The sequence below is a fragment of the Lactuca saligna genome, chromosome 1 (assembly GCF_052625555.1).
Source record: "Lactuca saligna cultivar CGN05327 chromosome 1, ASM5262555v1, whole genome shotgun sequence".
In the NCBI taxonomy this organism is placed as follows: Eukaryota; Viridiplantae; Streptophyta; class Magnoliopsida; order Asterales; family Asteraceae; genus Lactuca; species Lactuca saligna.
Genome location: NC_136417.1, coordinates 72,464,571 through 72,483,228, shown reverse-complemented (window position 1 = coordinate 72,483,228; position 18,658 = coordinate 72,464,571).

The following is an 18,658-nucleotide window of genomic DNA, read 5'->3' as shown; positions in this document are numbered from 1 at the left end:
GGTGCAAGGGTATAGTGACGCCAACTTTCAGACCGACAGGGACAACTACCGTTCGCAGTCGGGCTGGGTCTTTACCCTAAATGGAGGAGCAGTGACATGGAAGAGTTCCAAGCAGGAAACCGTAGCTGATTCAACGTGCGAATCAGAGTACATTGCAGCGAGCAAAGCGTCGAAGGAGGCAATATGGCTAAAGAACTTCATTGGTGATCTTGGAGTTGTGCCGGCCATAAAGGAGCCCATGGAGATTTTCTGTGATAACGAAGGTGCGGTTGCCTTGACCAAGGAACCAAGGGATCATGGTAGATCTCGACATATCGACAGAAAATATCACTTCATTAGACATCGTGTAGAAGAAGGACAACTCATAGTTAAGAGGATATCATCAGAGGATAACCCAGCAGATCCGCTTACGAAGGGACTGAGTAGGGTTAAGCACTTGCAGCATGCTAGGAGTATTGGGCTGAAGGATGATATTAGTATAGATTAGATAGTATTAGAAACATATAATAGATAAATGTAATTAACATTTGATGATTAAATAAAGGAGTTTTATTTATAAGTAAAGTTACTGTCATATGTTAATTGTTTAACTATTGTTTCACTTTGTATGTTTTGACTTCCAGAATAATTAAGGTTATTAAGAATAATAGAAATTGTTCAAATGGTCCACAATTGTTCATATGTTGGGAGTAGATATGAATGAAGATTGTCATGAATAGGTGTGTAGAATTTCTAAATGGTGTTAGACATAGCAAGGGTTGCTGCAACGTTCATGAGTGCTTATGAACTGGTTTTGAGCATTGGAATAAACCCGCGCTTGCTGGAATCACCTTATGGAATACGATATAAAAGGTGATTGCAAGACGATAATATCATATAGTCTTAAAACCTAGATATATGATTTATTATTTGTTAATTGATTGTACATTGATAATACGAAAACGCATCAGTAACTTGGTGTTATAAAACGTATTGTTGTGTATAGTTGGCTAATGAATAAGTAAATGCATATAAGTCGAAGTTTATCTGTAACTTTTATCTAAGAAGGTAAAAGCGATATCTCGGCCACTCGATGATTTGATTTGACTTATGTGCCGGGCCCGGTCAGAACTGAATTGATGTGTTTGATTAAGTTCTATGTCGAATAAATCGGAGATCGAGAAATCAAATGCTAGACTAACCATTCCATAGGAGTGTCAGCATGATATCTAACAAAGGACTGTATGATCCCTTATCTAAAGGACAAGATTGATTAGATCAGAGTTGACAGCGTCTTTGAGAGCTACGATTGCAAACCGAATTGTACTTGTATAGTTACTAGACTTATCCAAGTGGGAGACTGTTGGAATAGTGTCTAAGGCTACAACTATATTAGGCAAGTATTTGACTCGGTTGTGCATGGTCCTTTTAGGTTGCCTTCACCATAGCAACTTGATGGATGATTTGTTAAGAGAGAGTAAATATTATAAGGAATAATATATGGTTATTTGATTAATATAAGTCATAAATTAATTGGAATTAATTTGGTGACTTAAAAAGATTAATTAAATAAGAGGGTATAAACTGTCAATTGTTTGATAGTTACACTTTAGACTACAAATCCTTATCCTAGATAGGATGGATGATTTCTAGGGCTTGGATAAGCCAAAATCGTCCATAGGGTTATCAAGGAAAGGATATGGATCAACTTAAAGTCTAAGTTATCCAATTAGTGTTAAAGCTGTAATCCTTAAGGAGTCTACAAGTATAAATAGACCCTAGGGGTGAGGGAATTCGACACACCATCTAAAGTAGAGATACTCTGGCCGAATTCCTCCCCTCTCCTCTCTCCTAAATCATCTTGCTTGCTATTGGTGTTTGTAAGCCATTAGAGGAGTGACATTTGTGACTCTAGAAGCTCCAAGACAACAAGATCAACACGGAATCCAAAGGTATGATTCTAGATCTATTTCAATGTTGTTATTTAACCTAATTAGCCATTAGAAGTCTTGGATTCAAAGCATGTTTAATTAGAAAGCCTAGATCCAAGCATTAGGGTTTTGCATGCGCACATAGGAAAGTTCTTATGGCTAAAACCCATCAAAGATACCATCAACTACGAGTCCATGAGAGTGATGTTTCTTAGACAGTATGCAGGACTCAATATGGTCACCATAAGTTCATAGTGATGCCCATCGGTCAAACCATTTTCCTTGGTCATGTAGTAGACGATGAAGACATACGTGTGGAGTCCTCCAAAGATCAAAGCATTAGAGAATTAGTCAGCACTGAATATATCCACAGAAACCCGTCAGTTCTTGAGTCCCACTGACTATTATTACAGGTTCATCCAGAATTTTTCCTAAATCGCCAAAACCCTAACCATTCTGACACAGAAAGATGTACCTTCTTGTCGGAGGTCTTACTCTCGAGAGACATGGTACGCCTTGGAAACAACGGAAAACTCAACCCAAGGTACATTGGACCCTTCGAGATCCTCGTTAGGATCGATCCTGTGAATTACAAACTCCGACTACCTTCAGAACTTAGCAGTATCCCCAATAGCGAAGGTTCGCTGGAATGCCACACTAGGACCCAAATTCATTTGAGAGCGCGAAAATCCGACAAAGTAGAATTATCCGTATTTCTTTCCGAATCCATAAATTGTATCTAAAGTTTGAATTTCGAGACGAAACTCCCTCTAACGGGGGGATAATGTGACAACCCGTAAATTTCGTTCCGTTATTTTTAACCGATTCGTCAGTAAAATTCGTCGTAGTTGAATTGTTTCCGCTTCGTTATTAAATTAAGTCATTAAATTTGAGTCATTTGTTATGACTTAATGGGTGCTCAAACACGTTAATAACTCAAGAAAATATTCCAAATTATCAATTAAATTTTTTTTAATTTCGACCATATCGGGTAACGACAACTTAATTGGGTACAACCAAAAGCCTCGGTAAACGTCAATATCGGGTAGAATTATACCGTGTCCCAAACCTGAACCATATATAAAGTTGATTAAGCCTCATTTGAAGTTTTTTCACTCTCTCTCTAACCTCTCTCCTCAAATCTAAACTATAAGTCCAAAATCATCAAATTAAGGCTCCAAATCATCAAGGTAACTACCCTAACTCATAGATTAGCATCCTTAGCCTTCAAATTCGTGTACAAATCATGGAATAGGAACATAAACATGTGTTTACAACACTAGAACACTCTTGGTCCGTCAACACATATAAAATGTTTTTGTTTAGCCTTAAAACCCTCCCAAACCACCTTTGGAGCTTAGACATGGCTAAATGGCTTAATGGAACGGACTTAGAACACCTTGAACTTAACTTTTGGGGAGTAAACATGAGTTTACTGCCCAAGTACATGATTGGGCCGTAAACTCCATATCATGGGGAGCAAACTCATTTTAAAGTGTTAAGATGCCACTTAAACACACCAATAGCCTTGGAATAAAGTCTAGAACCAACCATAATCAAGTTAAGGACCTTAATCATGCTAAAAACTACCCTCATAGGAGCTTACGGCCGTAACCCCCCCCCCCCCCCCCAAGTATGGGTTCTTAGGCCGTAAACTCCTTAATCATGGTCAAATGGGAACCTAAACTCATTCCATGGCTTGTAGATTTGGCTAGAAACACTTGTAAAGACCTATGACCACCAAAACATCAAAGGAAAGTGTGTGGGGGAGTTTATGAACGTAAACTCCTAGTTTAATGTCGTAAACTCCATTAAATGGTCCATATGTGGGTTAAATCCATTCCTATACCTTAGATTTGATCCTAGCTAATTTCCCCAAGTGATATTTGACCATTTAGCACCATAAAACCCATCATCCATGAGTTCACGGCCGTGAACTCATGTGGACATGGTCTTAGGGCCATAAACTCCCTTAGAAGTTTACTCTTGAAGGATAAACTCCATATCCAAGCCATCTACGTCCGTAGGTGCCACCCGGGTCACTCCAAACACTTGATTTGAAGTGTTTTCGCATCTTGGAGTGTATAATCATATCTAATTAGTGATTTAAAGTCTAATTAGATAGAATTGTGTACCATTTCACATTACATAGGAACCGCGTGTGTTTTCAAGCATTGAACTAACATTTAGCATCCAAACCGACACATTGTTCAAACCCCTACGCATTTTTCCGTGTTTTTCAATGTTTTCAGGGGGGAATACAAGCAAAAACTACAAATGTTTTCAAAATCTAAAACTGATGTATTTCTATAAATATCTGGCTAACCTTTAGATATCTTTACACCTTATGTATTATGTTGAGCATAAGGGATGTTTTCTTAACTATAACTACGTGGATTTCAGTAAAGGAAACAATCAAATCAATTAAATTATTATGGGAATAATTTGGGATCTTTAGTTCTTGTTTTACAAACATAGATTTTCATAAAGTTAATAGATAAACTATGTCTGATTCTGTCACACCCTAAAACCGAAGGCGGAAACGTCTCGGGGCGGAGGTGACTTCATGAGAATCATAACCAATGTACATAGTAAGCGAAGTAAAACACAAACATAAATATTACATAGATTTCATTACATCAGTTGAAAAGTAAAGAAGTACAAGTTTTCATAGATACATAGTTTCAACAAAAGAAAGACGAATCTTCTATGCATTCCGTCTTCGCCAAAAGAGATCATCGGGTACCTGTCTAAAGCGGACCTGAGAATACAAGCAGTTTGAAAATCAGCATAAAGCTGGTGAGTTCATAAGATGTTTACTTTGTGAAAATGTACGAGTTTCCTTTAGTTTACCGAAAAGTTATTATCCAAGAAAATCCTATATTTTCTTAAAAGAGAAATTTGATCGATTTCTAGGTTACACGGTTCTGGTTGTTTATCTATGTTTTCAGGAAAGTCCCATACTTTCCTTATTGTATATTACTAATTGTAAAAACATGTAATGTTATTCAGTTTGTTACTATTTCTAGTTATATAAGTGTTACCCAGGAAAGCCCCATGCTTTCCTGCATGTTGATTTCTAATGTGAACGATGTTAAAGATGTAAAAGATGTACATGTGATTAAGTAATGTTATGTTTTCCCCAGGAAAGTCCCGTACTTTCCTAAAGTAAATGTTAGTTGTTGAACTTCGATATACTGATTTATTTCTTTTCGTACCTATTGTACTAACTAGGTATTCTGAAAGTCTAATGGTATTATCTTAGAGTATACTAGATACATATCTTCATATTCGTGTTCTTATTCTTAAACATATTCTTGTACTTATTCGTGTTCGTATTTGTGTTCGTTACTGTATTCGTTTCCTTATTCCTATTCCTATTACTATTCGTATTCGTATTCGCAGTCGTATTCGTAGTCGCATTCCTATCCCTAATCCTACTCATAATACTATTCGTATTCATATTCGTATTCGCAGTCGTATTCGTATTCGCAGTTCTATTCGTATTCGTAGTCGTATTCGTATTCGTTCTGTTCCTAATTATAGTTTCGTATTCGTCCTAATCCTAGTTATAGCTTCGTATTTGTATTCATATTCGTAATTAGTTGTAAATGGAAATTAGTATAAGTTATTCTTAGATTATGAAACATAGTTTAGATTAGAACATTTTACCGAGAAATCTATGATTAGTTTGAAAGCTAAATTCGTAATTCGAACTACTTGATAAACACATTTATTGATATTAGAACATACAGAATGAAAATGATTAAACTGAAAACAATAAGTTTGAGTACAAGATTTCCTTGTACTTTTGCTTGTATTCCCCCCCCCCCCCCCTGAAAACAGTGAAAACAGTTGAAAAAGGGTAGGGGTATGAACTCACCGGACGCGGAAAGTGTCGAATGGGATGCTAAACGTTGAACCGAGGCTTGAATACGAGCGAGGTTCCTATGTAATATTAAATAATACACAATATATATCTAATTAGATTTAAATAACTAATTAGATACACTTGAACAATCTAAGACGCGAAAACACTCCAAAATGGTCGTTTGAAGTGACCCGGGTGGCGTTTTAGGACATGAATGGCTAGGACCTAGAGTTTACTCTTCAAAGGTAAACTCTTAGGGAGTTTTTACGGCCTAAACACCACATCCCCATGAGTTTACGGCCGTAAACTCATGGTAGGTGTTTTTATGAGGAAAATGGCCTTAAATCAAATAATGGGTGTTGCTAGGTTTGGCTTTCGGACATTTGAAAGGGATTAAATCATTATATGGATTAATAGAAGAGTTTATGGCTGTAAACTAACAGTTTACGGCCATAAACTCTTACCCACATCCATCTAAATTAATTTGAAGGCCAAGGATTAATCACATGTGATTCAACTAATTTTTACAAGGCTTAGGGTGACTTTAGGGCTTCAAATGACATACATTTATGAGTTTACGGCCTAGGAGCATATGCTCTGGTCGTAAACTCTCAATTAGAGGGTTTATGATGTGCTTAAGGCTTCTAATCTATTTTTGGTTGGTTCCCTAATTTATTCCAAGGCTTTTGGTGGTGTTGGATGGCATTCTAACACCTTAGAAGTGATTTTATACCCATGTTTGAGGAGTTTACGGCCCAAGCATATGCCTTGGCCGTAAACTCATATAAACCTCTCAAAATTGATGTTTAATGAGTTCCAAGTCCATTACATAATTTCTAAAAATCATAACTAGGGCTTGATTGAGTTTAGGGAGGGTTTAAGGGCTTAAAACCCCTTTAAATGTGAGTTTACAGCCTAGGCACCTTCAATGGCCGTAAACTCATATACAATGCTTCAAGTTATAGTTTAAGGCATTCTAAGTCCATTCCATAAAGTCATTTAGTCATGTCTAAGGTCCATTTGAGGTTTGCAAGGGTTTTGTTGCTCTAAAAACCCCATTTTCTTGAGTTTACGGCCTAGTACTGTTCTAGGGCCGTAAACTCATAATAATGGTCCTAATTAAATGCTCAAACTCGAATTCTAAAGCTAGAGAGGTTGTACAACAAGTTATGGAAGGTACCTCAAAGATTTGTAGTCTTAAATTGATAATTTGGACCCTTAACTTTGGATTTAGGAGAGAGGTTAGAGAGAGAGTAGAGAGAGGAAGAAAAAGCTTCAAATGGGTGCTTAAACACGTTTATATAGGTCCAAAAACTTGGACACGCTCGAATTCTACCTGATACTGACCTTAAACGGGGCTTTTGGTCGCACCCGATTAAGTTGTCGTTACGCGATATGGTCGAAACTATAATTTTTCAAATTACTAGTTCGGGATGTTTCACATTAATCCAACATGATTTGATATTTACCAAGTCAAAATAAAGGTTTTGACTTAATTAACCTAATTCAGGACGAATTCGGAACAATTCGTTTAAGACGAGTTTTGACGGAACGGTTACGGCGAGGAAGCAAAGTTTCGGGTTGTTACATTATCCCCCCGTTAGAGGGAATTTCGTCCCGAAATTTAAGAATTTAGATACAAAATTATGGACAAAAAGGGGGGGTGTGGATGTGTCTGCTGTATGGGGTCTTCGCGTTCCCATGTGAATTCAGGTTCTCGCTTGGAACCTTCACTAACGGGACGTGGCTTGGTTTCAAACGCTTGATTACTTGGTCTATGATCTTAGTTTGCTCGTTCAGGGAGTTTGGGTATATTAAGGTTCTTGGTCACACTAGAATGGATTTCTGTGGTTTTATCAGGCAAGTATTCATTAAGGACAGAGGTGCAAGGTATAGGATGAACGCTGCTAATTACTGAAGGTATTTCAGAGCTGAAGGCTAAGGAATCAATCTGAAAGGGAATCTAAAAGGGTCTAATGTACCACAGACTAAGTTTTCCATGCCTTATTAAGTTTATTATCGGTGTGTTTAACTCCTTGTTTCTCGCTGATCATATGGACTAGGAATACTTGACACTTCTTTCGCATGAACTTTCGCATTTTGACACATTGAACGAAGCGAAGGTTTGGGCTAAATTCGTCACCATGAATTATGAGGGTCTGATCAGAAGGAAGATTGAGACAAACGGTTTTCTATAACGAGATGTATCAACACAGTCGGGCTCAATTGATACATAAATGAAGATAACATCAAAGCTCTCACTGAAACTGACATCAGGTTAATGAAGAAATGAATGATTACTCAAGGTAAGGACACAATGTAGAGATATGTTGTTTATGCACTCGTTCTCACTAATAATTATCTTGACGATCATTGATTTGGTTATTAGACAAGGACTATGTCTAACAAAATAAATGAATGAATGGTTAATAAAATTTTCTTAACACCGAATTCGAAAAGGATGCGAGGACAAGGATTGTCGAAAAGAAATATACCCGCGACGTTAGAGGGATCAGCGGCTGTCTCCTCCTGCTTCAAAGTTAAGACCATCCCAACGTTGTTGACATTGTTGGGGGTTGTTGCTTTTGGGCAGTTTCGCTTGAAATGTCCAATTTCTCCACACTTATAACAGACCTGTTCGATACTTGACTCAGAAGTTTGTTCGAGGTGTTGCACTAGGGTTCTGCAGCTTCTAGCAAGATGGCCTTGCTTGCCACAGTGTTTACAAATCATCTTGCGACATGGGCCAGGAATACGGTGATGATAACTACACCTGCTGCACCAAGGGAGATTACCAGCATACCCAGTGACAAGTTCTTGAGCCTTAGATGAAATAACAGGAGTAGTGGTAGCTTGAACTTTAGGAACAACGACAGGATTGGTAGCAACTTGGACTGCCACATTTTTGGGATTCTTGGAGGGTCCTTGGGAACTCTGACCCTTTCGCTTCTTCAAGATAACCTTATTACTCTTATCAAACTCATTCTGATGCTTCTGAACATTTTCACGGTTTTGGGGGTAAGAGTTATATCCTGGACCAATCGACTTGTTAGGGTTCAAGATCGTCATTGCAGCCGTCACTGCAGCAGAAACAGCCAACTGGAACATCACAGGGTCGAAGCGAGACGAGGGTGGAGATGAAGGGTCGTTGTTCTTCGTGCTAGGTTCTTTCCTTGAAGACATCTCGATCTAAAGGATTAGGAAAAAGAGGATAATAAGTCCTCTAAATTGAATAAAGAGATATGAAACAAAGGATTTCTCTTTATGACAGACATGTAATTCTATTAAGTGAATAAACAGGAATGAGTTATCAAAGTAGACATTTATTGCTAACGGAATGATCGAAAGGCAATGTTTGAGTGAGGAATTTCTACTATAATGTTGGATTCAGAAATACTCCCATAGTATTTCACGATTCACCGCAACGACGACTCGTTGTTTGTGGTATTTGGGTAAGTTTTAGGTATGTCGTATTCCACAGTCACTCCCAAGCACATGTTGGCCGTGTCTCGAATGAATATAGTTGATCAGGCTATATTGATTCTAGACATGACTACATAACTGCCTAGATTTAACTGCAACATACAACACCCATTTACTTATGTTCTGTTCTATTTATATATATGATTCTCGACGACTAGGATACTTGTATATTTTTTTGAAAATACTTATATTTGAGGTATACTTTTAGTTCAGAGCACTTAGGCCCCTTAATGTTCATAGTCTTATACCATGTAACGTTTGGTATACTTAGTTCACTATAAACAAGGGTTCTGATACCAATCTGTCACACCCCGAAACCGAAGGTGGAAACGTCTCGGGGTGGAGGTGACTTCATGAGAATCATAACCAATGTACATAGTAAGCGAAGTAAAACACAAACATAAATATTACATAGATTTCATTACATCAGTTGAAAAGTAAAGAAGTACAAGTTTTCATAGATACATAGTTTCAACAAAAGAAAGACGAATCTTCTATGCATTCCGTCTTCGCCAAAAGAGATCATCGGGTACCTGTCTAAAGCGGACCTGAGAATACAAGCAGTTTGAAAATCAACATAAAGCTGGTGAGTTCATAAGATGTTTACTTTGTGAAAATGTACGAGTTTCCTTTAGTTTACCGAAAATTTATTATCCAAGAAAATCCTATATTTTCTTAAAAGAGAAATTTGATCGATTTCTAGGTTACACGGTTCTGGTTGTTTATCTATGATTTCAGGAAAGTCCCATACTTTCCTTATTGTATATTACTAATTGTAAAAAGATGTAATGTTATTCAGTTTGTTACTATTTCTAGTTATATAAGTGTTACCCAGGAAAGCCCCATGCTTTCCTGCATGTTGATTTCTAATGTGAACGATGTTAAAGATGTAAAAGATGTACATGTGATTAAGTAATGTTATGTTTTCCCCAGGAAAGTCCCGTACTTTCCTAAAGTAAATGTTAGTTGTTGAACTTCGATATACTGATTTATTTCTTTTCGTACCTATTGTACTAACTAGGTATTCTGAAAGTCTAATGGTATTATCTTAGAGTATACTAGATACATATCTTCATATTCGTGTTCTTATTCTTAAACATATTCTTGTACTTATTCGTGTTCGTATTTGTGTTCGTTACTGTATTCGTTTCCTTATTCCTATTCCTATTACTATTCGTATTCATATTCGTATTCGTATTCGCAGTCGTATTCGTAGTCGCATTCCTATCCCTAATCCTACTCATAATACTATTCGTATTCGTATTCGTATTCGCAGTCGTATTCGTATTCGCAGTCGTATTCGTATTCGCAGTCGTATTCGTATTCGTTCTGTTCCTAATTATAGTTTCGTATTCGTCCTAATCCTAGTTATAGCTTTGTATTCGTATTCGTATTCGTAATTAGTTGTAAATGGAAATTAGTATAAGTTATTCTTAGATTATGAAACATAGTTTAGATTAGAACATTTTACCGAGAAATCTATGATTAGTTTGAAAGCTAAATTCGTAATTCGAACTACTTGATAAACACAGTTATTGATATTAGAACATACAGAATGAAAATGATTAAACTGAAAACAATAAGTTTGAGTACAAGATTTCCTTGTACTTTTGCTTGTATCCCCCCCCCCCCCCTGAAAACAGTGAAAACAGTTGAAAAAGGGTAGGGGTATGAACTCACCGGACGCGGAAAGTGTCGAATGGGATGCTAAACGTTGAACCGAGGCTTGAATACGAGCGAGGTTCCTATGTAATATTAAATAATACACAATATGTATCTAATTAGATTTAAATAACTAATTAGATACACTTGAACAATCTAAGACGCGAAAACACTCCAAAATGGTCGTTTGAAGTGACCCGGGTGGCGTTTTAGGACATGAATGGCTAGGACTTAGAGTTTACTCTTCAAAGGTAAACTCTTAGGGAGTTTTTACAGCCTAAACACCACATCCCCATGAGTTTACGGCCGTAAACTCATGGTAGGTGTTTTTATGAGGAAAATGGCCTTAAATCAAATAATGGGTGTTGCTAGGTTTGGCTTTTGGACATTTGAAAGGGATTAAATCATTATATGGATTAATAGAAGAGTTTATGGCTATAAACTAAGAGTTTACGGCCGTAAACTCTTACCCACATCCATCTAAATTAATTTGAAGGCCAAGGATTAATCACATGTGATTCAACTAATTTTTACAAGGCTTAGGGTGAGTTTAGGGCTTCAAATGACATACATTTATGAGTTTACGGCCTAGGAGCATATGCTCTGGCCGTAAACTCTCAATTAGAGGGTTTATGATGTGTTTAAGGCTTCTAATCTATTTTTGGTTGGTTCCCTAATTTATTCCAAGGCTTTTGGTGGTGTTGGATGGCATTCTAACACCTTAGAAGTGATTTTATACCCATGTTTGAGGAGTTTACGGCCCAAGCATATGCCTTGGCCGTAAACTCATATAAACCTCTCAAAATTGATGTTTAATGAGTTCCAAGTCCATTACATAATTTCTAAAAATCATAACTAGGGCTTGATTGAGTTTAGGGAGGGTTTAAGGGCTTAAAACCCCTTTAAATGTGATTTTACGGCCTAGGCACCTTCAATGGCCGTAAACTCATATACAATGCTTCAAGTTATAGTTTAAGGCATTCTAAGTCCATTCCATAAAGTCATTTAGTCATGTCTAAGGTCCATTTGAGGTTTGCAAGGGTTTTGTTGCTCTAAAAACCCCATTTTCTTGAGTTTACGGCCTAGTACTGTTCTAGGGCCGTAAACTCATAATAATGGTCCTAATTAAATGCTCAAACTCGAATTCTAAAGCTAGAGAGGTTGTACAACAAGTTATGGAAGGTACCTCAAAGATTTGGAGCCTTAAATTGATAATTTGGACCCTTAACTTTGGATTTAGGAGAGAGGTTAGAGAGAGAGTAGAGAGAGGAAGAAAAAGCTTCAAATGGGTGCTTAAACACGTTTATATAGGTCCAAAAACTTGGACATGCTGGAATTCTACCCGATACTGACCTTAAACGGGGCTTTTGGTCGCACCCGATTAAGTTGTCGTTACGCGATATGGTCGAAACTATAATTTTTCAAATTACTAGTTCGGGACGTTTTCACATTAATCCAACATGATTTGATATTTACCAAGTCAAAATAAAGGTTTTGACTTAATTAACCTAATTCAGGACGAATTCGGAACAATTCGTTTAAGACGAGTTTTGACGGAACGGTTACGGCGAGGAAGCAAAGTTTCGGGATGTTACATTATCCCCCCGTTAGAGGTAATTTTGTCCCGAAATTTAAGAATTTAGATACAAAATTATGGACAAAAAGGGGGGTGTGGATGTGTCTGCTGTATGGGGTCTTCGCGTTCCCATGTGAATTCAGGTTCTCGCTTGGAACCTTCACTAACGGGACGTGGCTTGGTTTCAAACGCTTGATTACTTGGTCTATGATCTTAGTTTGCTCGTTCAGGGAGTTTGGGTATATTAAGGTTCTTGGTCACACTAGAATGGATTTCTGTGGTTTTATCAGGCAAGTATTCATTAAGGACAGAGGTGCAAGGTATGGGATGAACGCTGCTAATTGATGAAGGTATTTCAGAGCTGAAGGCTAAGGAATCAATCTGAAAGGGAATCTAAAAGGGTCTAATGTACCACAGACTAAGTTTTCCATGCCTTATTAAGTTTACTATCGGTGTCTTTAACTCCTTGTTTCTCGCTGATCATATGGACTAGGAATACTTGACACTTCTTTCGCATGAACTTTCGCATTTTGACACATTGAACGAAGCGAAGGTTTGGGCTAAATTCGTCACCATGAATTATGAGGGTCTGATCAGAAGGAAGATTGAGACAAACGGTTTTCTATAACGAGATGTATCAACACAGTCGGGCTCAATCGATACATAAATGAAGATAACATCAAAGCTCTCACTGAAACTGACATCAGGTTAATGAAGAAATGAATGATTACTCAAGGTAAGGACACAATGTAGAGATATGTTGTTTATGTACTCGTTCTCATTGATAATTATCTTGACGATCATTTATTTGGTTATTAGACAAGGACTATGTCTAACAAAATAAATGAATGAATGGTTAATAAAATTTTCTTAACACCGAATTCGAAATGGATGCGAGGACAAGGATTGTCGAAAAGAAATATACCCGCGACGTTAGAGGGATCAGCGGCTGTCTCCTCCTGCTTCAAAGTTAAGACCATCCCAACGTTGTTGACATTGTTGGGGGTTGTTGCTTTTGGGCAGTTTCGCTTGAAATGTCCAATTTCTGCACACTTATAACAGACCTGTTCGATACTTGACTCAGAAGTTTGTTCGAGGTGTTGTACTAGGGTTCTGCAGCTTCTAGCAAGATGGCCTTGCTTGCCACAGTGTTTACAAATCATCTTGCGACATGGGCCAAGAATACGGTGATGATAACTACACCTGCTGCACCAAGGGAGATTACCAGCATACCCAGTGACAGGTTCTTGAGCCTTAGATGAAATAACAGGAGTAGTGGTAGCTTGAACTTTAGGAACAGCGACAGGATTAGTAGCAACTTGGACTGCCACATTTTTGGGATTCTTGGAGGGTCCTTGGGAACTCTGACCCTTTCGCTTCTTCAAGATAACCTTATTACTCTTATCAAACTCATTCTGATGCTTCTGAACAATTTCACGGTTTTGGGGGTAAGAGTTATATCCTGGACCAATAGACTTGTTAGGGTTCAAGATCGTCATTGCAGCCGTCACTGCAGCAGAAACAGCCAACTGGAACATCACAGGGTCGAAGCGAGCCGAGGGTGGAGATGAAGGGTCGTTGTTCTTCGTGCTAGGTTCTTTCCTTGAAGACATCTCGATCTAAAGGATTAGGAAAAAGAGGATAATAAGTCCTCTAAATTGAATAAAGAGATATGAAACAAAGGATTTCTCTTTATGACAGACATGTAATTCTATTAAGTGAATAAACAGGAATGAGTTATCAAAGTAGACATTTATTGCTAACGGAATGATCGAGAGGCAATGTTTGAGTGAGGAATTTCTACTATAATGTTGGATTCAGAAATACTCCCATAGTATTTCACGATTCACCGCAACGACGACTCGTTGTTTGTGGTATTTGGGTAAGTTTTAGGTATGTCGTATTCCACAGTATCTCCGAAGCACATGTTGGCCGTGTCTCGAATGAATATAGTTGATCAGGCTATATTGATTCTAGACATGACTACATAACTGCCTAGATTTAACTGCAACATACAACACCCATTTACTTATGTTCTGTTCTATTTATAGATATGATTCTCGACGACTAGGATACTTGTATATTTTTTTGAAAATACTTATATTTGAGGTATACTTTTAGTTCAGAGCACTTAGGCCCCTTAATGTTTATAGTCTTATACCATGTAACGTTTGGTATACTTAGTTCACTATAAACAAGGGCTCTGATACCAATCTGTCACACCCCGAAACCGAAGGCGGAAACGTCTCGGGGCGGAGGTGACTTCATGAGAATCATAACCAATGTACATAGTAAGCGAAGTAAAACACAAACATAAATATTACATAGATTTCATTACATCAGTTGAAAAGTAAAGAAGTACAAGTTTTCATAGATACATAGTTTCAACAAAAGAAAGACGAATCTTCTATGCATTCCGTCTTCGCCAAAAGAGATCATCGGGTACCTGTCTAAAGCGGACCTGAGAATACAAGCAGTTTGAAAATCAGCATAAAGTTGGTGAGTTCATAAGATGTTTACTTTGTGAAAATGTACGAGTTTCCTTTAGTTTACCGAAAAGTTATTATCCAAGAAAATCCTATATTTTCTTAAAAGAGAAATTTGATCGATTTCTAGGTTACACGATTCTGGTTGTTTATCTATGATTTCAGGAAAGTCCCATACTTTCCTTATTGTATACTACTAATTGTAAAAAGATGTAATGTTATTCAGTTTGTTACTATTTCTAGTTATATAAGTGTTACCCAGGAAAGCCCCATGCTTTCCTGCATGTTGATTTCTAATGTGAACGATGTTAAAGATGTAAAAGATGTACATGTGATTAAGTAATGTTATGTTTTCCCCAGGAAAGTCCCGTACTTTCCTAAAGTAAATGTTAGTTGTTGAACTTCGATATACTGATTTATTTCTTTTCGTACCTATTGTACTAACTAGGTATTCTGAAAGTCTAATGGTATTATCTTAGAGTATACTAGATACATATCTTCATATTCGTGTTCTTATTCTTAAACATATTCTTGTACTTATTCGTGTTCGTATTTGTGTTCGTTACTGTATTTGTTTCCTTATTCCTATTCCTATTACTATTCGTATTCGTATTCGTATTCGCAGTCGTATTCGTAGTCGCATTCCTATCCCTAATCCTACTCCTAATACTATTCGTATTCGTATTCGTATTCGTATTCGTATTTGTATTCGCAGTCGTATTCGTATTCGTTCTGTTCCTAATTATAGTTTCGTATTCATCCTAATCCTAGTTATAGCTTAGTATTCGTATTCGTAATTAGTTGTAAATGGAAATTAGTATAAGTTATTCTTACATTATGAAACATAGTTTAGATTAGAACATTTTACCGAGAAATCTATGATTAGTTTGAAAGCTAAATTCGTAATTCGAACTACTTGATAAACACAGTTATTGATATTAGAACATACAGAATGAAAATGATTAAACTGAAAACAATAAGTTTGAGTACAAGATTTCCTTGTACTTTTGCTTGTATTCCCCCCCTGAAAACAGTGAAAACAGTTGAAAAAGGGTAGGGGTATGAACTCACCGGACGCAGAAAGTGTCGAATGGGATGCTAAACGTTGAACCGAGGCTTGAATTCGAGCGAGGTTCCTATGTAATATTAAATAATACACAATATATATCTAATTAGATTTAAATAACTAATTAGATACACTTGAACAATCTAAGACGCGAAAACACTCCAAAATGGTTGTTTGAAGTGACCCGGGTGGCATTTTAGGACATGAATGGCTAGGACTTAGAGTTTATTCTTCAAAAGTAAACTCTTAGGGAGTTTTTATGGCCTAAACACCACATCCCCATGAGTTTACGACCGTAAACTCATGGTAGGTGTTTTTATGAGGAAAATGGCCTTAAATCAAATAATGGGTGTTGCTAGGTTTGGCTTTTGGACATTTGAAAGGGATTAAATCATTATATGGATTAATAGAAGAGTTTATGGCTGTAAACTAAGAGTTTACGGCTGTAAACTCTTACCCACATCCATCTAAATTAATTTGAAGGCCAAGGATTAATCACATGTGATTCAACTAATTTTTACAAGGCTTAGGGTGAGTTTAGGGCTTCAAATGACATACATTTATGAGTTTACGGCCTAGGAGCATATGCTCTGGCCGTAAACTCTCAATTAGAGGGTTTATGATGTGTTTAAGGCTTCTAATCTATTTTTGGTTGGTTCCCTAATTTATTCCAAGGCTTTTGGTGGTGTTGGATGGCATTCTAACACCTTAGAAGTGATTTTATACCCATGTTTGAGGAGTTTACGGCCCAAGCATATGCCTTGGCCGTAAACTCATATAAACCTCTCAAAATTGATGTTTAATTAGTTCCAAGTCCATTACATAGTTTCTAAAAATCATTACTAGGGCTTGATTGAGTTTAGGGAGGGTTTAAGGGCTTAAAACCCCTTTAAATGTGAGTTTACGGCCTAGGCACCTTCAATGGCTGTAAACTCATATACAATGCTTCAAGTTATAGTTTAAGGCATTCTAAGTCCATTCCATAAAGTCATTTAGTCATGTCTAAGGTCCATTTGAGGTTTGCAAGGGTTTTGTTGCTCTAAAAACCCAATTTTCTTGAGTTTACGGCCTAGTACTGTTCTAGGGCCGTAAACTCATAATAATGGTCCTAATTAAATGCTCAAACTCGAATTCTAAAGCTAGAGATGTTGTACAACAAGTTATGGAAGGTACCTCAAAGATTTGGAGCCTTAAATTGATAATTTGGACCCTTAACTTTGGATTTAGGAGAGAGGTTAGAGACAGAGTAGAGAGAGGAAGAAAAAGCTTCAAATGGGTGTTTAAACACGTTTATATAGGTCCAAAAACTTGGACATGCTGGAATTCTACCCGATACTGACCTTAAACGGGGCTTTTGGTCGCACCCGATTAAGTTGTCGTTACGCGATATGGTCGAAACTATAATTTTTCAAATTACTAGTTCGGTACGTTTTCACATTAATCCAACATGATTTGATATTTACCAAGTCAAAATAAAGGTTTTGACTTAATTAACCTAATTCAGGACGAATTCGGAACAATTCGTTTAAGACGAGTTTTGACGGAACGGTTACGGCGAGGAAGCAAAGTTTCGGGTTGTTACAGATTCAGTTTATCTCTATATAATTTAGAATATATTGCCAGATAATTTCATTGTATTTAACTATTCTACTGTATTATGTTTCAATACGATTTGTATGTCTGATAACGTCTGAGAACCCCGTGAATAACATGATACTAGCTTGTGATATATTGAAATGTTTAATGACATTAAGTCATTGTAAATTATTGTTCAAAACTCTTAGATGTCCTACATTACCATTTTTACCTTCTTGAACAAAACTATATCTATACACTTATGTTCTTTTATATGTATTGATGTTATAGTTTTCATCATTCATTCAGTTTCCCACACTCTTGTGTAGCAAGGGTGTATAAGCCTGTTTGGACAATCAATTACCTTCCAGTTAACTATTATAGGGATAGTTAGGAGATACATATAATTATTCCTATTACAAGGAATTACATCAGAGTTAGTTCATTCATGAGTCTACACTAAACATTACATGAGTACGTTACTTGATTACATTACATAAATACCTTACATGAATACATTACATGAGTACCTTACATGAATACATTACATGAGTACCTTACATGAATACATTACATGAGTACCTTACATGAATACATTACATGAGCACCTTACATGAGTACCTTACATGAATACATTACATGAGTACCTTTACGTAGATACATCTTCCTGTATACATTTACATGGATACTTGTACCTCCATTCACTAGGATGATTTATTAGTACCTTCTGTGTAAATTGTCCTGCCTATCCCAGTTCAACGGGATATCTAGACAGGACTAACCATTTCGAATCCCAACTGTTAGCACCAGTGGTTGATGGACATCTACGGATGCCTACGGTTATTACTTATATTAGGGGTACCTTTACGGGACTAACCATTCCTTGGGCCTACTGTTCGCTACAGAGGTTGATGAACATCTACGGATGCCTACGGTTAATACTTATATTAGGAGTACCTTTACGGGACTAACCCTTCCTCCCCCCTGTTGTAGCTACAGAGGAAAATTGAATAATCTATGGATGTTCAA